The sequence below is a fragment of the Bos grunniens genome, chromosome 1 (genome assembly GCF_055505025.1).
Source record: "Bos grunniens cultivar Pamir isolate PY7600 chromosome 1, Bosgru_T2T1.0, whole genome shotgun sequence".
Lineage (NCBI taxonomy): Eukaryota > Metazoa > Chordata > Mammalia > Artiodactyla > Bovidae > Bos > Bos grunniens.
In genome coordinates, this window is record NC_141165.1 from 26,856,225 (window position 1) to 26,873,732 (window position 17,508).

Consider the following 17,508-nt stretch of genomic DNA (forward strand, 5'->3'; position numbering starts at 1 on the left):
GCTCTTGTCTGTCTGATTTCCTCTTACTCAAATATTCCTAAAGTTATGACAAGAACATTGTATGTGGTCAGTGTCCAGCCCAAAATGACACCCACTTGCAGAGCAAATCTAACTCAAGGAGGAAACCACAGATGGCTATGAGTGATGTCCCCGTCCTGCGCGGAGCCAGAGGATGAAGGCAGGTGAGCACTCGTTTAGAGACACAGCCTCCTGATGTCCAACAGCCCTGCCTTCGGGCTCTGCCGCTGACTTTTATATGCCTTTGAGTAAGTTACCTGCTTCAGTCTTTAGCTTCCTTGCCTGTGAATGGGACAATGATGTGTGCTCCCTAAGTAGACAAAAGCTAAAGCTAAGTGTGGCATCCATAGTACAGATCCTAGAAATGATGCTCTTTGCAAAGGACACCAAGTGGATTGTCTGACATTGCTTTTCATGGAAACTGCCCCCTGCCCCCGTCTGTAAGATTACAGTCTTTTGTATAAAGTGATTTCTTTTCTCTTTTGATTGAAACTGTTGGGTACTTGGCAAAAAACTTTGGGTCTTTTTCCCCAGGGAATAGAGACCAAATCCCTTCCTGGGTACTCTTTGGGTGATGACAGCTGAAGTAGGTTAACTTGGGGGCTAGAGGAAACTTCTCATCCCCTCTGGGCTGGGGGCAGAGAAGACTGTCGACTAGAATGGGGAGGGGTGGTGTGGCTGCCTGCCTATTCATTCCTTCCACACAGATTTATTGGACTCCACCCATGCCAGGCGTTGGGCTGGGTAGTGGGTATATGGCGCTGAGCAGGGCAAAGGATGTTCTGATAGTTCTCCTTTAGTCCTGTCCTACTCAATCAAAATCAGGACAAAATTCTTAACTCTGGTTGTTCAGTGATTAAGATTAGCCTTGCAATGCAGGGCACATGGGATTGATCCCTGGTCACAGAACTAAAACCCCGCATGACTTGGAACAACTGTACCTGCGCACCACAACTACAGAGCCTGAATGCCCCAAACTAGAGAGTCCATGTGCCACAGCAAAAGATCCTGTGTCCCTCAACTAAGACCTGACACAGCCAAATAAATAAATATTTTAAAATAAGCAAATCCAGGCTTTAAAAAAAAATCTGCATTTCAACAAGATCCCCAGGTAATTCGTATGTGCAGTAAAATCTGAGTATCACTGCCCTACAAAGGATATCAACTCAGCATCAGAATGAAATCCAGCCTGGATACACTTGTACCTTGGCACTTGGACTGCCAGCTCAGCCAGTCCAACCAGGAAAAGTCTCATCTGCTTTCAACTCAACAATTAGAGTTTGCTCCTTTGCCTGTAACAGCCACAAGATTCTGCCTGGCCAGGCAGCAAACTCAGAAGTGTTCCCACAGCCAGCAAGTGGTTTCCTTAATTGTGGGAAGTTTTTACACAAAGGCAAGTTCGATCCCAGTTTGCTTCTCAAACACTGAAACATTCTTCTGAAAATGTAGACAGCCACATTCAATGTACAGAGCTCTGAATCCAAGCTGAGAACACACAAAAGCTCAGTGTTCTTGGAGCTTTCTCTAAAGGTGGGTGTTCTGTACCAGCTGGAGATACTCTCATCCCCCAGGCCTCTGACTTTGCAGAGTTCCACCATCGTGCTTGGGGCTTCCCTGGTGGCTTAGCTGGTAAAGAGCCCAGGAGACACAAGAGGCAAAGGTTTGATCCTTGGGTGGGGAAGATCCCCTGGAGAAAGAAATGGCAACCCATTCCAGTATTCTTGCCTGAAAAATTCCATGGACAGAGGAGCCTAGCAGGGTCCATGGAGTCCTAGCCTAGCCTAGCAGTCCATGGGGTCACAAAGAGTTGGTATGACTGAGCACGCGCGCGCTTGCACACACACTGTGGCAAACAGCGCATTGTCATGCTAATGTGAAATTTTAAACTGAAGAAAGCTGAGTTCTACCAGCCAAGAACTGATGGATGCTTTCAGTAGAACATACATCCTGGCAGTGATAAGGGAAAGTATTAACTCTGACTCAAACCAGCTTCCTGCTCAATCATGGGACACGTACCTGGACTGATGGACAGAGGTAAAAGAATCGGGTAAGTGGCTCTCAAAGTTTGGTCCCCAGACCAGCGGCTTCAGCATCACCTGGAAACTTGTTAGAAATGCAAGTCACCCAGGCCTGTATCAGACCTACTGAGTCAGAAATTGTGACTGGAGGCCCAGCCTTGCGTGCTTTCCTACCATGTGGACGTGAGGGCAGCTTGTTTGGTTCTAATCTGCAGGACAGCAGCCCGCTTTCTGGGGAAAGTTGCCCAGGTCCTCCTCTCCTTCCTGTGTCTGATGAACAAGGGTCCCTTGGGCCCTCGGGACCACCAGGAACCCTAGTATGGGGGTTATTCATCTTGGCTCTGTGGGGTGACGGGTGGGGTGGCTGACCCCCTCTCGACCCCCTCTCAAAATCATATGCAGGGGTTGCTCGGGTGGCTCAGCAGTAAAGAATCCTCCTGCCAATGCAGGGACACGGGTTCAATCCCTGATCTGGAAAGATCCCACATACTGCCGGGCAACTAAGCCCAGCACCACCACTACTGAAGCCCGCACCCTCTAGAGCTGGTGCTCCACAAGAGAAGCCACTGCTATGAGAAGCCCACACACCACAGCTAGGGAGTAGCCCCTATTCGCTGCAACTAGAGAAAAGCCCAAGCAGCAGTGAAGACTCAGCATGGCCAAAAATAAATAAACATTTTTCAAAAATCGTATGCAAAATTGTGTGTACATATGCATTCTTCTGGGGAGATGGTCATGGATCTCCCCCTCAGTGAAAACGTGAACTGGCCCCTTGAACCTCCTTTTCTGACTGCAGGGCTTTCTGCTAGTTTCAAGGCCACCGAAAGTAGGGAGAGGAAATGAAAGGAGCGAAGGTCCGTCTTTAACATTCTTCACACACCCCCACATTGCCCCCACAACATCCTGAGATAGGAGTGGCCTCCCCTCTTCTCCCCATCCCCCAAGTGACTAAGTGCGTGACCCACACATGACTCATCCAGCTCCTCCCACTGGGGTTAACACCACCTGCCGCTCAGGCCCCAGCCTCCTGGGCAGAATTGGCAAAGTGGAGAGGAAACTTAGCATGCCATGATGGCATGAGACCACTTGGCAAGCCTCCCCGGGTGGAAGCCAGGTTCGGAGAAGGGATGTAAGGCATATAGCAAAGGTTCCTGACATGTCATCATCTCGAATTCATAACCGGTGGTTTGCAAAGGATTGTATATTAGTATTAGAATCACTTCCAGAGTTTGGGGGAAAAAACCTTGCTGCCCAGGCCACAGCCCCAGAGAATCAGGTGCAGTTGGCCTGGGTCAAAGCCCAAGTATAAAGAGTTTTTAAAGCTCCCCAGAGGATTCAGCTGATGGCCAGGCTGAGACCACGAGATGGGTTCCATTTTTATGCTAATTATATATATATATTTTAATTTGGAGGCAAACCTTTCTCTTTTTTTTGGCCGTGTGCAGGCTTTCTCTAGCTGTGGCCAGTGAGGGCTACTCTGTAGTTGCAGTGTGTGGGCTTCTCTTTGCAGTGGCTTCTCCAGTGGCAGAGCACAGGCTCTAAATCACGGGCTCAGGAGTTGTTGCCCCCGGGCTTAGTTGCCCCATGGCATGTGGAATCTTCTCGGACCAGGGATGGAACTCATGTCCTCTGCATTGGCAGGTGGATTCTTAACCACTGCACCACCAGGGAGCATTAGGCTGATTCCTTGAACCATATAGTTTCTCAGTGAAAATTGGTTAATAAAAGAAGGAAGTGGGTTGAGGAGCCCAGCCCTTTGTAAACCAACACTTGCCTATGAGGATTCTCTCTTCACCCAAGCAGGTCCTTTCAGAGCCTGGCTTAACTTGTTGACCAGTCTGTCCAATCCAATGTACATGTATGACCCCAGATCCAGGGGCAGGCCTGGTGCTACAATGCTAATGCCGAATGTCTATTAAATGGATTAATAATGATTACAGATATCACCAGGGGCTTCCATGCCTTCAAACCTAAGTCAGACAGACCTGTGCTGCCCTCCTGTGTCCCTGGTCCCCAGCCTACAGCAGCCCCAGGGCAGCTGCAGACTTGGTTTCTGAGGCTCCACAGCCTCCTTCCTCTGAAGGTCAGCCTCTGCCTCAGTTTCTACAAAGGAAGTCCACACTCAGTAGCCACCCCTGAGCTGTGCTGAGGACTTGGGGTCCCCAGGATCGCCCCTCGGTTGTCAGGGCCTCTCAGTTGGCCTTCACCCCACACCTTGCCCAGTTGCCATCCCACCCACGCCTCCTCTGACAGCAACCTCTCCCTGTAACTAGTCAGCTAAGCACCTGCCCCTCAGATCCCCTCCCCCTTGCCTGGTTGGCTTTCTTTTGCCACAATCCCATAATCCCTTCCTAGGGTACAGTATAGTTCCAACTCTCTGGTTTTTGGAGGGGCAGGTGTGCTATGCTGGGTCTTCACTGTGTGGCCTGGTCTTTCTCTAGCTGTGGCGTGCAGGCTTAGTTGCCTGCTGGCATGTGGAATCATCATAGTTCCCGGACAGGGATCAAACCTGCATCTCCTGCATTGGAAAGTGGATTCTTAACCACTGGAACCAGGGAAGTCCCTGGTTCCAACTGTTAATAGAGGGGGGTAGCCAAGCTTCCAGTTTGCCTATGACCAAGGAGTTTCTTGGGATGTGAGACTTTGAGTGCTAAACCCAGGACAATCCCTGGTAAACCAGGACAGGGGCTCCCCCTATTAGTAAGAATAAAAATTTTCACCTTGTTCTATAACAGCAATACTAATATTATCAGATAGGTGGCAGTTCTCAAACATTAGCAACCATCATAATCCCCCGGGAGACTCAGCAGGTCTGGGAAGGAGCACTTGAGCTTCTCCCAAGTTCCTGGCACGTAATACTGAGAACCCTGAATCAACCAACCCACATTACTCGGTCCGCACAGGGTACATGCGCCACACACACTGGTTATCAGCGAATGTTTCATGATACTAGCTTACAGCAAGCTAGGCACAGTGCTATTTGTGCATACTATCTCGTTTACTCTCCTTGGGCACCCATGAGGCAGGTGGTATGGTCCTTGTTTTACACGAAGAGAAGACGAGGCCCAGGGACAGCCGGGGCTGATGGGGCCTGGCCTTGCCTGCGGGTCCATCTGGCTCCCAACCCAAGACCGTGCTGCGTACCGCCAACCCCTCCACGCCAAGGATGAGTTGGTCCCGCCAGCCACCCCACCCTCTTTTAATTTTAACTTGTTTGAGGCAAATCTTTCACTGCATCTCCCACATCCCCGCCTTCTTCCAAGTGAGCTGAATGCAGATCAACTTCCCCTGAGTGACTCAGCAGAGGCATTTTGAACCTAGATCACTGTCATTTTCCGGAGCTTCTGCGCTGGGCCTCCTTCCAGGGACACCGCCTGGCCTGTCTGCTGCCTTTTTCCAGACTTTCTTCCTGAGCAAGGCTGGCCAGCCAGCAGTTAGCACAACAGGTGAGACCCAGGGGCCCCAGGTGCAGTCTGGGGCCTCTGGCCTCCAGCCTGTGGGAGCAGCCTGCAGCCAGGGGCTGCTTGGGACCCCGTCTGGATCCTACATGAAGGTGACCTGGAGGAGCCCTTGATGCAGGCACCATAACCATTTTCTGAGTCAATATGACAACTTCCCCGACCCCCAAATGAATTCAGACTTCTGTTTCTTCTCTGCGGTTGGCGTTGCTGAGATTCTGATACTACTGATGTGCAAGGTGGCATGGGGAGGGGCCATGAGCATGGGTGCCCAAGTCTGGCCCAGCTGAGCTGCTGGCTGATGACTTTGGCAAGGTTCCCAACTGCTCTGTGCCTAGATTTCCTCATTTATCAGATTGTTTGGGTTTGAATTAGATATATATGCTTTAAGAATAATGGCTGGCACGTGTGTGCGTGCTCAGTCATATCCAACTCTTTGGAACCCAGAGGCTGTAGCCTGCCAGGCTCCTCTGTCAACGAGATTTCCCAGGAGTTATTACTAGAGAATTACTGGAGTGGGTTGCCATTTTCTACTCCAGGGGATCTTCCCAACCCAGGAATCAAAGCTGTGTCTTCTGCGTCTCCTGCATTGGCAGGTGGATTCTTTACCACTGTGCCACCTGGGAAGCCAATGGCTGGTATAGGGAATGTTTTATTTAAGTGTTAGCCGAAATTCCAGAATCAAATCAGTAAATGCTTCGGAGTGCCGACTAGTAACTACAGCCACCATTTATTGACCATAGGTGACCGCAACTGATCACCTACCAGTTATTGTGCTTTGCCTGGTTCACTTAAGACTTGGAGGAGCTGGGTGACTGCCCCAGTAAGTGAAGTGCTAGAATCCAGGCCAACCTGCCCCATGGGGTCCTCTTGCCTCCCTTGTGGGGCAGGCCTGGGCATCAACTGTCCTCCCTGGGATGGCCAGCCTGGAAGGCTCCACCTTATACCCCATCCTCTGACTTCTGCCCTCCCACCTCTCCCCGCCTGCCTCTCTCCCCCAAGTCCCTCCCTCCCACCCCCCAGCCCAACTCTTCATCTGCAAGGCAGCCTCCAGGCTCTACTCACTCTACCTGTTACCCTCATTTCTCCAGGTCCAGGGCTACTCTGCGCTCTGCTCATACCCAGCTCCCCTTGTCAAGCCAAACATACTCTACCTTCATGAGAAGCCATTTGGATCCAACATCAAGAAGTTTCAAATCCTCTACCCTAAAAGTTCCATTCCTGGGGCCCTTTCCTAAAGAAATTGTCCAAGTTGCAAAGAATGGATGAACAAAGATGGTCTTTGCATTCATAAGACAAAAAAAAATTGAAAATGATCTAAGTGAACAGTAATTGGGCAAAATTAAATAAATAATGCAATACCTGTGATCAGCTAGTAAAGAGAAAATGTGTGAACCAGCATAAGAAATGTACATTTCCTATACTTTGACCACCCCTGGTTGTTATCATCTTTTTTGAAATGTCTGCTTAATGGACACGTGAAGAAAATGGCATCAAATTTCTATTTTATTTTTATTTCTTTGAGCACCAGTAGAATTGAGGACATTTTAAGTTTTTTATTTGTCAATTTTTATTCCTCAGAAATTGCTTATTCATGCTTATTTTCCTAGCATCTAACTAATCTTCTAATTTTATTTATGGTTTGTATCAGTCAGTTGAGTTGCTCAGTCGTGTCTGACTCTTTGTGACCCCATGAATCGCAGCACGCCAGGCCTTCCTGTCCATCACCAATTCCTGGAGTTTACCCAGACTCATGTCGGTCGAGTCCATGATGCCATCCAGCCATCTCATCCTCTGCCATCCCCTTCTCCTCCTGCCCTCAATCTTTCCCAGCATCAGGGTTTTTCCAATGAGTCAACTCTTCGCATGAGGTGGCCAAAGTATTGGAGTTTCAGCTTCAACATCAGTCCTTCTAATGAACACCCAGGACTGGTCTCCTTTAGGATGGACTGGTTGGATCTCCTTGCAGTCCAAGGGACTCTTCCTTGGACTCTCATACCATTGTAGTGAAGATTAAATGAGCTAATTCATAGAAAGCTCTAGAAACAATTCTGGCACCTAGTAGGTGTTCTGTCATCAATTTTACTTCATTGAAAATGTATTCTGGAGTTAAGAGTGAAATAAGTTTTAGCTTTCATGTTAAGCCAGCTGTCCCAATAAAAAGCCTGTGTCCAGTAGGCAATCTTTTTGTTGACCCCAGATTTCCAGGGGGAATTCCCTTCACAGAGCAGTAATCTGGGGGAAAGTTTGCTCCAAAGCACCCTGTGAACCCTCTCACCCAGAACTTTTCCCCTGGGCCAAGTTCAAGACCTCTGTCACAACAGGTTTCCTGATGGTAGGGGGCAGAGCCAAGTCACACTCAGTCGGACGCCATCTCCCTCTCTAGTCCAGCTTCAGGGCCTCCTGAATTCAGGGCCTCAGTCTTTGCATAAACCCCCACTTCACTTGGGCCTCAGGGGCCAATGAGATCCATATTTCTCTAACCACACCCCTCCCACAGCCAACTAAGTCTGTTTTGACATGGTCACTAGCTGCCCCCAGCTTGGCCAGCGTACACCCCAGCAGGAGCCAGGGGAAGAACTTGCCCTGTGCTGGGGCATAGTGAGGGGGTGAGGGGTGCTCTAACCCTGGAGTGGGGGTACCCAGCCAGGCTTCCTGGCCACTGCTGGTTCCTGGATTCAGTCAGGGCCAGATTGCCTCTGTCTAATGCTCAGTGTTAATTTCTCTTCCTTGTCATTCACTTCTGCAAGGAAGTTCTTCAGAAGTGACGAGCGTTTTCACTGGGCCAGGGGTATAGTATCGAAGGCGGGGGAAGGAGATGGATTTATTGACACAGATATTTTCTTTTAGGTCAGCAGTCCCTAAACTTTTCAGCACCAGGGACCGATTCCGTAGAAGACAATTTTCCCACAGACTGGGGGAGACTTGATGGTTTCCAGATGATTCTCTTAAGGAACATGCAATCTAGATCCCTCGTATGTGCAGTTCACAGTCGGGTTCGTGCTTCGGTGAGAATCTAATGCTGTTGCTGACCTGACAGGAGGCAGCGCTCAGGCAGTACCAGGAGCGACGGGGAGCAGCTAGAAACACAGGTGAAGCTTTACTTGCTGGCTCACCGGTCACGGCCTGCTGTTTGGCCTGGTTCCTAACAGGCCATGGACTGGTACCAGTCTGTGGCCCCGGGGGTTGGGGCCCCTGTTTTAGGCCAAGAGCTGAAATGCTACTTGTTGAGGGCTTGCTCTGCGCTGGGCAGGGCTGGGTCTGTTGCATGGGATGGGGAACCACTGCCAGACATTTGTGAGAATGATGCCCTGGGGCTGCACAGCAGCCAAGCCCAGAGCTGAGGGCTTCTGTCACCAAGCCTCCCCTCACTCGGCCCCCAGGAGGAGGACACTAAACTCCTCTCAGGAGAGGAACCTGAGCTTCAGAGATGTTAAACAGCTCTCTCCAGTTCTCAGAGGCCAGAGTGGCAAAGCCTGGGCCACAAGGGTGCCCTCCAAGCCAGCCCCAAACAGGGGTCTGAGGACACTGCCTCACTAACCATGGGGCCTTGGCAAGTTATTCCAGCTCTGTGGGTCGGGGTTCCCTCATGTGAAAACCAAACCCATATGACTACAGTCCTCTAATGCCATGAAGATTAAATGTTGATGAATCCACAGAGCTTATATGGTATGTGTCTGGCATATACAGAGTACATTCTCGATATTTCCTAGCTGTTGTTCTTGGCACTACCAACATGATGTTTGTAGTAGTAGCAGCACTAAGAGGTATGCGTTATCCCCATTTGAATGTCCCCTTGCCACAAGGCCAGTGTTCCTCTTGTCCACCAGGTGGCGCCATCGCAGAGCAGATGGGTCCCTTGCCAGCCTCACGTGGTGGGGTTGGTCCCAAAGGCCTCTGACTGGGCTCCCAGGGTAAGAGTCCTGGGATATCAAGGGTCAGACCCCTCTACCTTGCTCTCACTCCACCCTCTGGGTCTTTCTGCCTTCTAGAAGAGCAGCTTGTGCAGATACAGGTACACCGTGGGACCCAGGGTCTGGAGCATAGCAAGTTCACCATACATTTCACAAATGGTTCACACACGCCCAGGCTAGAGAACCCTCTTAGGAACCATGAGATGAACCCCAATACATACCCCGCTCTGGGTCTAAACACCCACACACCTAAGTCCCTGGCCTTTGACCAGGGCTGATCACCCTGTAACCAGCACTTAACAAAATGTTGAAAGGCTCTGCCTCAATCACAGATGGAGCTTATTAACAGGACAGATTCCAAAGCCCCACCTGGGCCAGTGGTTCACAAGTCCCTGGGAACTTGTGAGAAATGCAAATTTTCCCCACCCTGCTGCTGCTGCTAAGTCACTTCAGTCGTGTCCGACTCTGTGAGACCCCATAGACGGCAGCCCACCAGGCTCCCCCATCCCTGGGATTCTCCAGGCAAGAACACTGGAGTGGGTTGCCATTTCCTTCTCCAATGCATGAAAGTGAAAAGTGAAAGTGAAGTTGCTCAGTCGTGTCCGACCCGTAGCGACCCCATGGACTGCAGCCTTCCAGGCTCCTCCGTCCATGGCACTTTCCAGGCAAGAGTACTGGAGTGGGGTGCCATTGCCTTCTCCGTCTCCCCACCCTAGACCCACTGAATCGGAGACTTGGGTGGGGTCAGTGACCTGTGGTTCACAAGCCCTCCAGGTGATTCAGATGCATTGGGAAGATTGAGATATACTGGCCAGCACTCTCTCCTCTTCTATGGCTGCAGGACTCCCTCTCTCCAGAGCTCCAGTGGGTCTACTTCCTTTTAAAAAAATTTTTTTTTTTCTTGTGACGAGAACTTTAAAATTTTTTTTTAATTTATTTGGCAGTGCCTGGTCTTAGTTGTGGCATTTGGGATCTTTCATGGCACGTGGGATCTAGTTTCCCAACTAGGGATTGAACCCAGGCGACCTGCATTGGGAGCACAGAGTCTTAGCCACTGGACCACGAGGGAAGTCCCATCATTCATAACTTCCAAGAGGCTGAACTGCTTTGTCAGGGGTGGTGGTGGTGGTTTGTGTGGTGTGCCACCTGACAGGGTTGTGACAGGTATTTTCACTTATGATGGTGCTCAGAGTTACTGTGGTTTTAGTTTTTAATCTTGATGGAAATGTGTAATGTTTTCATGACAGTTGTTTAGCAAATAGAACCCTGACTTGTGACAGCCAGTCTCATCAGATTTCACGATCTCTCTTGCCTCCAGCAGCTACACTATTTTTTTCCTCAAAGGGAGGTTGCACTGAGGTGGCCCTGTGACAGCATAAAGCGGGAGGAGATGCGGGTGGAGATGCAGGTCCTGCCCTCCTCCACCCCCTCCCACCATGATGTTATGAGAGCCCCTGCCCTCAAGAAGTGCCAGGCCTGGGAAGGCAGTGGCATGGTACCCGAAGGAATGGTTCTGTGCCTCTGATTCCCCCACTCTTTAGAAAGCTCAAATTCTCGAATAGATGAATAAACTTTTTGCAGAAAGTGTGAACTATTTGTTCCTTTCTCTCCAGGTCACCTCTAAGGGAGGAATTTCACAGAACTCAGCGTTGCCATCCAAATCCCCCACACATGTGGTGAAAAGGAAGCAATAGACTTATTTCCTGTGAAAATGGACCTGGTGGCATCTTGTAAACAAGGTTCTCTTCCTGATACTGGAAGGTCCCAGAAAACAAAAGATTTTTAAAATTTTAATTTCAGATAAATGTGTATGTTTCTCAGAAATGTGCAATCCAATTCTCATGATACTGTAAGTAAAAGAGTAGTGATTTGAATGGGTGTCCTGGGTGGCTAAGTGGTAAGGAATCTACCTGAAGTTCAGGAGACATGAGTTTGATCCCTGGATCAGGAAGATCCCCTGGAGAATGAAATGTCAACCCACTCGGGTATTCTTGCATGGGAAATCTCATGGGCAGAGGAGACTGGCAGGCTACAGTCCATGGGGTCACAAAAGAGTTGGACACAACTTAACAGCTAAACAACAACAAACTGAATTTGAGAGGGTAACAGGCAGGAAGGCCAGGGGTCTCCAAATAGAGGAAATAGCCTGCAAGTGTCAGACATTTTTATCTCTCTTAAGCGGCAGGAGGAAACAAACTAGCAATATTTTTTCCTTCTCTATACAAATTTAAAGAGAGGTTTCTCTTAAAATATTGTGTTGCCATAATGACACCCGGTTTCGCCTGAAGTTAGCTATTCTCGAGTCTAGAGATAACCAATGCCTTTTTCTTATGGAAATGTTTGTCTTAAGCTATGCTAATGTACTATGCCTTTACCCCAAACTCTGTCTCCAAGTCGGTTCGCCTCTTGGCCCAGAACCTACTTGACAAACCAGTATGGATATTGTTCCCCTAATCTATGTAAATGAAACTATTTGTATGGTGGTCTGCCCTTCTTCAAGATTCAAGTTAATCATTTTATGGCCCAGGATAAACCATTTATCCCAAAATGCATCTTATGGGTGAGGGGCCTGGTGCCATTCTGAATTTTAAGACATTGCTTTCTTTCATTAACAGACTGCTAGTGACTATATAACATCCAGCTAAAGACTAGCAGGGGGGTACTCTTTCTGCCCCCTTCTGATGCCTATGTCAGAAGCTTTCTCTATCTCCTTTATACTTCAATAAAACTTTATTACACAAAAGCTCTGAGCGATCAAGCCTCGTCTCTGGCCCCGGATTGAATTCTTCTCCTCCGGGGGCCAAGAATCCTGGTGTATTCGCATGATTCAACAACAACCTTTCAAATTGAATAGTGGCCCAAAAAGAGATATGTCCAAATCCTGAACTCCAGTACCTGTGAAGGTGACTTTATTTGGAATGAGGGTCTTTGCAGATGTAATTAAAGATCTAGTGATGAGATTATCCTGGATTTAGGGTGACCCCCAAACTTGATTCCCAGGTGGCTCAGTGGTAAAGAATCCATCTGCCAAGGAGAAGACTCAGGTTTGATCTCTGGGTTGGAAAGATCCCTGAAGAAGGAAATGGCAACCCACTCCAGTATTCTTGCCTGGGAAATCCCATGGACGGAGGAGCCTGGACGGCTACAGTCCATGAGGGCATAAAGAGTTGGACACGGCTGAGCGACTAAATGGCAGCAGCAGCTAAGTTTACTATCCAGTGTCTCACAAGAAAAAGGAGACAAGATCAAAGACACACAGAAGAAGCCAAGTGAGGACGAAGGCAGAGACTGGAGGATGAAGCTCCAGCTCAAGGAGCACCAAGTTTTGCTGAGAGCGTCCAGGACAAACTGTCCCGTCAACACCTTAGTTTCAGACTCCTGGCCTCCAGAACTAGGAGAGGGTGGGCTTCTGTTACTTTCATACGCCCAGTTTATAGTAATTTGTTCCATCAGCCCTAGGAAACCAACACATGTGCTACTTTATGGCAATAAATGGCAAAGCCTATGAAGAAAGTGATTTTCTGACAAAGTGTGTATTGCCGAATATGAACCATAGAGAGGTAGAAAACTTGAGGAATTCAGTGACAATAGAAGAACTTGGAAACACTGTTACGGATTTATCACTTTAAAAGGTACCATGCCAGGGCTTCCCTGGTGACTCAGTGGTAAAGAATCTGCCCGAGACATAGGTTCAGTCCCTGATCTAGGAAGATCCCTCATGCTGTGGAGCGACCAAGCCCATGCACCACAACTGCTGAGCCTACCCCCTAGCGCCCGTGCTCCACAAGAGAAGCCATTTCAATGAGAAGCCTGTGCACCACAATGAAGAGTAGCCCCCACTTGCTGCAACAAAAACCCACTGCAACCAAAAAAAAAAAAAAAAGGCACCATGCCAGGACTTTGCTGGTGGTCCAGGGGTTAAGAATCTGCATTGTGATGCAGGGGACTCGGTTTTGATCCCTAGTAGGGCAACCCACTCCAGTATTCTTGCCTGGGAAATCCCATGGACAAAGGAGCCTGGCAGGCTACAGTCCATGACGTCACAAAAGAGTTAGTCGGACATGACTTAGCGACTCAACAGCAACAAGGGCTCAGATGGTAGCTGAGATGGTGCCCAGTAGCTCAGATGGTAAAGAATCTGCTTGCTAATACAGGAGACCAGGGTTCAATCCCTGGGTCAGAAAGACTCCCCTGGAGAAGGACATGGCAGCCCACTCTAGTACTCTTGCCTGGAGAATTCCATGGACAGAGGATCCTGGCGAGCTACAGTCCATAGGGTCACAAAGAGTCAGACACAACTGAGCGACTAACACACACAGGGGAACTGAGGTACTACAAACCATGGGTCAGCTAATCCCATGTACCGCAACTGCTGAGCCCGTGTACTCCAGAGCCTGCGAGCCACAGCTATAGAGAGCCCGTGTGCCTCACCGAACAATCCCACCTGACACAACAAAAACTTTATGTGCTGCAACTAAGACCCGAGGCAACCAGATAAATTAATAATAATAATAAAAAGGCACCATGCCAAGACTGTTTTACAGCTAACTTTTACTTAACTTCCCCCAAAGAAGCAATTTCCTCGTTATTCCAACTTTACAGAACTATAGAGAAAAGCCCCTGAGTAATTTCATGAAGCTAGAAATACCCTAGTATCAAAGTCTGGTGAAACAAGTAGAAAAAAATAAATAAGAAATTTCATGTGTGAAAATAGGGGCAAACATTAAAAGACACTCATAAACCCAGCTGAGTATAAAGAGAATACTTATTCCACACAAGGGATATTAAAAAGAGAGTTTTGGCAGAACCCCACAGGCCAAGGACAAGGGCAGAGTTGTCTAGCACCTGCTGTCCTTAAGGTGCCAGTCACCCGACCTCTGCCCACCCAAGAGGACCCCCCAGACCATGAGGTTACTTGAGGGGTTGAGGAGGAAGAATGCAGAGGCGTTTGGAAAGCGAGTGTTATCAGTGAGCGTAATCCCCATCATCACCACCACCTGGCCTTGCACTTCAAGTCAAAGGAGGGGCTCCTGACACCTGAGGGACACAGGACCTGATAAAGACTCAAGGTCAGCAACTGACTGGAGTTGCCCTTGTCTGACAGCAGATTATTGGTGAGGATTGTCTTTAAAAAAGGCCTGCACTTCAGATCTTCAGACCTTCAGCATTAGCCTGTGCCTATTTCCTGTGGGCCAGCAGTGGACCCCATGGAAAGAGTGGTATTTAGTAGAGATTCCCCACACCGGGAAAAAGGAGAGCCAGGGACTAAGAGGAGGGGTCAACACTTGCCAACACGAGGAGGCACAGCCTGGGTTAAAATCTCCACACAAGAGAGCCTCAGTGTTGGGGGAGAAGCCCCCCCTCAGTAACTGTGAATGCAACACACCCCAGGGTACCAACACCAGGTAACAAAGTACCAGATTAATAGGACCCCCACTCCTTATCTCTGCTCTCCCCCAGACAGTCCCTACAATGGTTAATTTTATGTGTTAACTTGACTGGAGCACGCAGTGCCCAGATATTTGGTTCAGTATGATTCTAGGTGTGTCTGTGAGCATGTTTCTGGATGAGATTAACACTTGAGTCCGTGTACTGAGAAAAGAGGATGGCCCTCCCCAGTGTGGGTGGACATCGTCCACTCCACTGAGGACCTGAATAGAATAAAAAGATGGAGGATGGGAGAATTCACTCTCTCTGCCTGACTGCTGAGCTGAGATAATCAGTCTTCTCCTGCCCTTGGCTTAGGAATTACACCATCTGTTCTGCTCCTCGGGCCTTTGGACCAGGCTGAGTCACAACCCCAGCTCTCCTGGGTTTCCCGCTTATAGACCCAGATGCAGGGACTTCTCAGCTTCCATGTGAGCTGTGAGCCACATGTGAGCCAATTCCTCATAAAAATTTATTTCAATATAAATATAGATATCCTACTGATTCTGTTTCTTTGAAGAATCCTGAGGAATACAGCCCCCAAAACAGCACTTAGGAAAGAAGTAAAACCCCTGTCCCCTTCTCAGATTTCCTAGTCAGAGGCAGAGCTAAAGGGAAGGAGACATTTGAATTAGATAAAACACTGTAGTTTTAAATATTGGATTGAATAGAGCTTTTTAGTTACTAAAATGAAACTCTCCTTAGACCAAAAATAATTATGAAAGCTGAAAGCTTTCCAAGATTTCATCCAGAGTGAAGGGGAGCACACCCAGCAAGTGGGCTTGAAGGACAGTGGAAAAATTTTGCTTTCTGCTTGTACCTTACTAAGTAGACATTTGAGCAATAAATTGCTTCCCCCAGGAATGCCAGTGTGGCTCAGTAGGAGGAGAAGTTAAAAATCATGTGGTCATATCTGTACATGTCATTTGATAGAATTCAGTACACTTTCCCAATAGGAAACACTGAATAAAATAGGACTAGTAAGAAACTCGGAGAAGGCAATGGCACCCCACTCCAGTACTCTTGCCTGGAAAATCCAGAGGAGCCTGGTAGGCTGCAGTCCATGGGGTCGCTAAGAGTCGGGCACGACTGGGCGACTTCACTTTCACTTTTCCCTTTCATGCATTGGAGAAGGAAATGGCAACCCACTCCAGTGTTCTTGCCTGGAGAATCCCAGGGACGGGGGAGCCTGGTGGGCTGCCGTCTATGGGGTCGCACAGAGTTGGACATGACTGAAGCAACTTAGCAGCAGCAGCAGCAGAAAGAAACTACCTAACATTTTAAAGACTGGGTGGGTACTAAAAACAAAACAAAAAATAGTACCTATTTTTATTTTAAAAATACAAAGAAAAACACAAATCATTCATATTCCCATAACCTAGAACTAATAAAACATTTGCTCATTATTTTTTTTAAAGAACAGTTATTCTACTGCATAATCATACTTGTTAAGATTCAAATAATGTAGAAAAGCACAACTACACAACTGTGTAGTTGTAGAAATGTAGAAAAATGTAGAAAAATCATCATTAATGCTAGGTAAACATGTACCAACCTAGATAGTATATTGAAAAGCAGAGATATTACTTTGCCAACAAAGGTCCATCTAGTCAAGGCTACAGTTTTTCCAGTGGTCATGTGTGGATGTGAGAGTTGGACTCTGAAGAAAGCTGAATGCCGAAGAATTGATGCTTTTGAACTGTGGTGTTGGAGAAGACTCCTGAGAGTCCCTTGGACTGCAAGGAGATCCAACCAGTCCATACTAAAGGAGATCAGTCCTGGGTGTTCATTGGAAGGACGGATGCTGAAGCTGAAACTCCAATACTTTGGCCACCTCGTGCAAAGAGTTGACTCATTGGAAAAGACCCTGATGCTGGGAGGGATTGGGGGCAGGAGGAGAAGGGGACGACAGAGGATGAGATGGCTGGATGGCATCACTGACTCGATGGACGTGAGTCTGAGTGAACTCCAGGAGCTGGTGATGGACAGGGAGGCCTGGCGTGCTGCGATTCATGGGGTCGCAAAGAGTTGGACACAACTGAGTGACTGAACTGAAACATGTTCCCAAGTACCTTTCAATATAGTCTTCCACGGTGGCTCAGATGGTAAGGCATCTGCCTACAATGTGGGAGACCCAGGTTCAATCCCTGGGTAGGGAAGATCCCCTGGAGAAGGAAATGGCAACCCACTCCAGTACTCTTGCCTAAAAAATTCCATGGACAGAGGAGCCTGGTGGGCTACAGTCCAAAGAGTCGCACATGACTGAGTGACTTCACACTCACTCACCTTTCAATACATATTTACAGTAGATATACTTACATAAGTGAGAATTTAATTTTACTTAAATTTACACCTATTGAATGAGGAATATAGGCCTTTCCTTGTAATGTCTGCATCTGGTTTTGGTATTAAGGTAATACTGGCTTTGTAAAATGAATTGGGAAGTGTTTTCTACTTCCTCCTTTTCTAAAGGAGTTTGTATGGCATTGGTTTTTACTTGTAAAATGTTTTATAGAATTCATCAGTGACGCCTCTTGGGCCTGGGGTTTTCGACACGTTTTTGTGTGTGTGTTTTTTTAAACAGGCACGCAGTGTTATTGTTACAGAACCGTTGAATACAACTTATAAACAAGCCAAGACGGCGTTAAGGGGAGATGCAGTAGGAGGTCACGG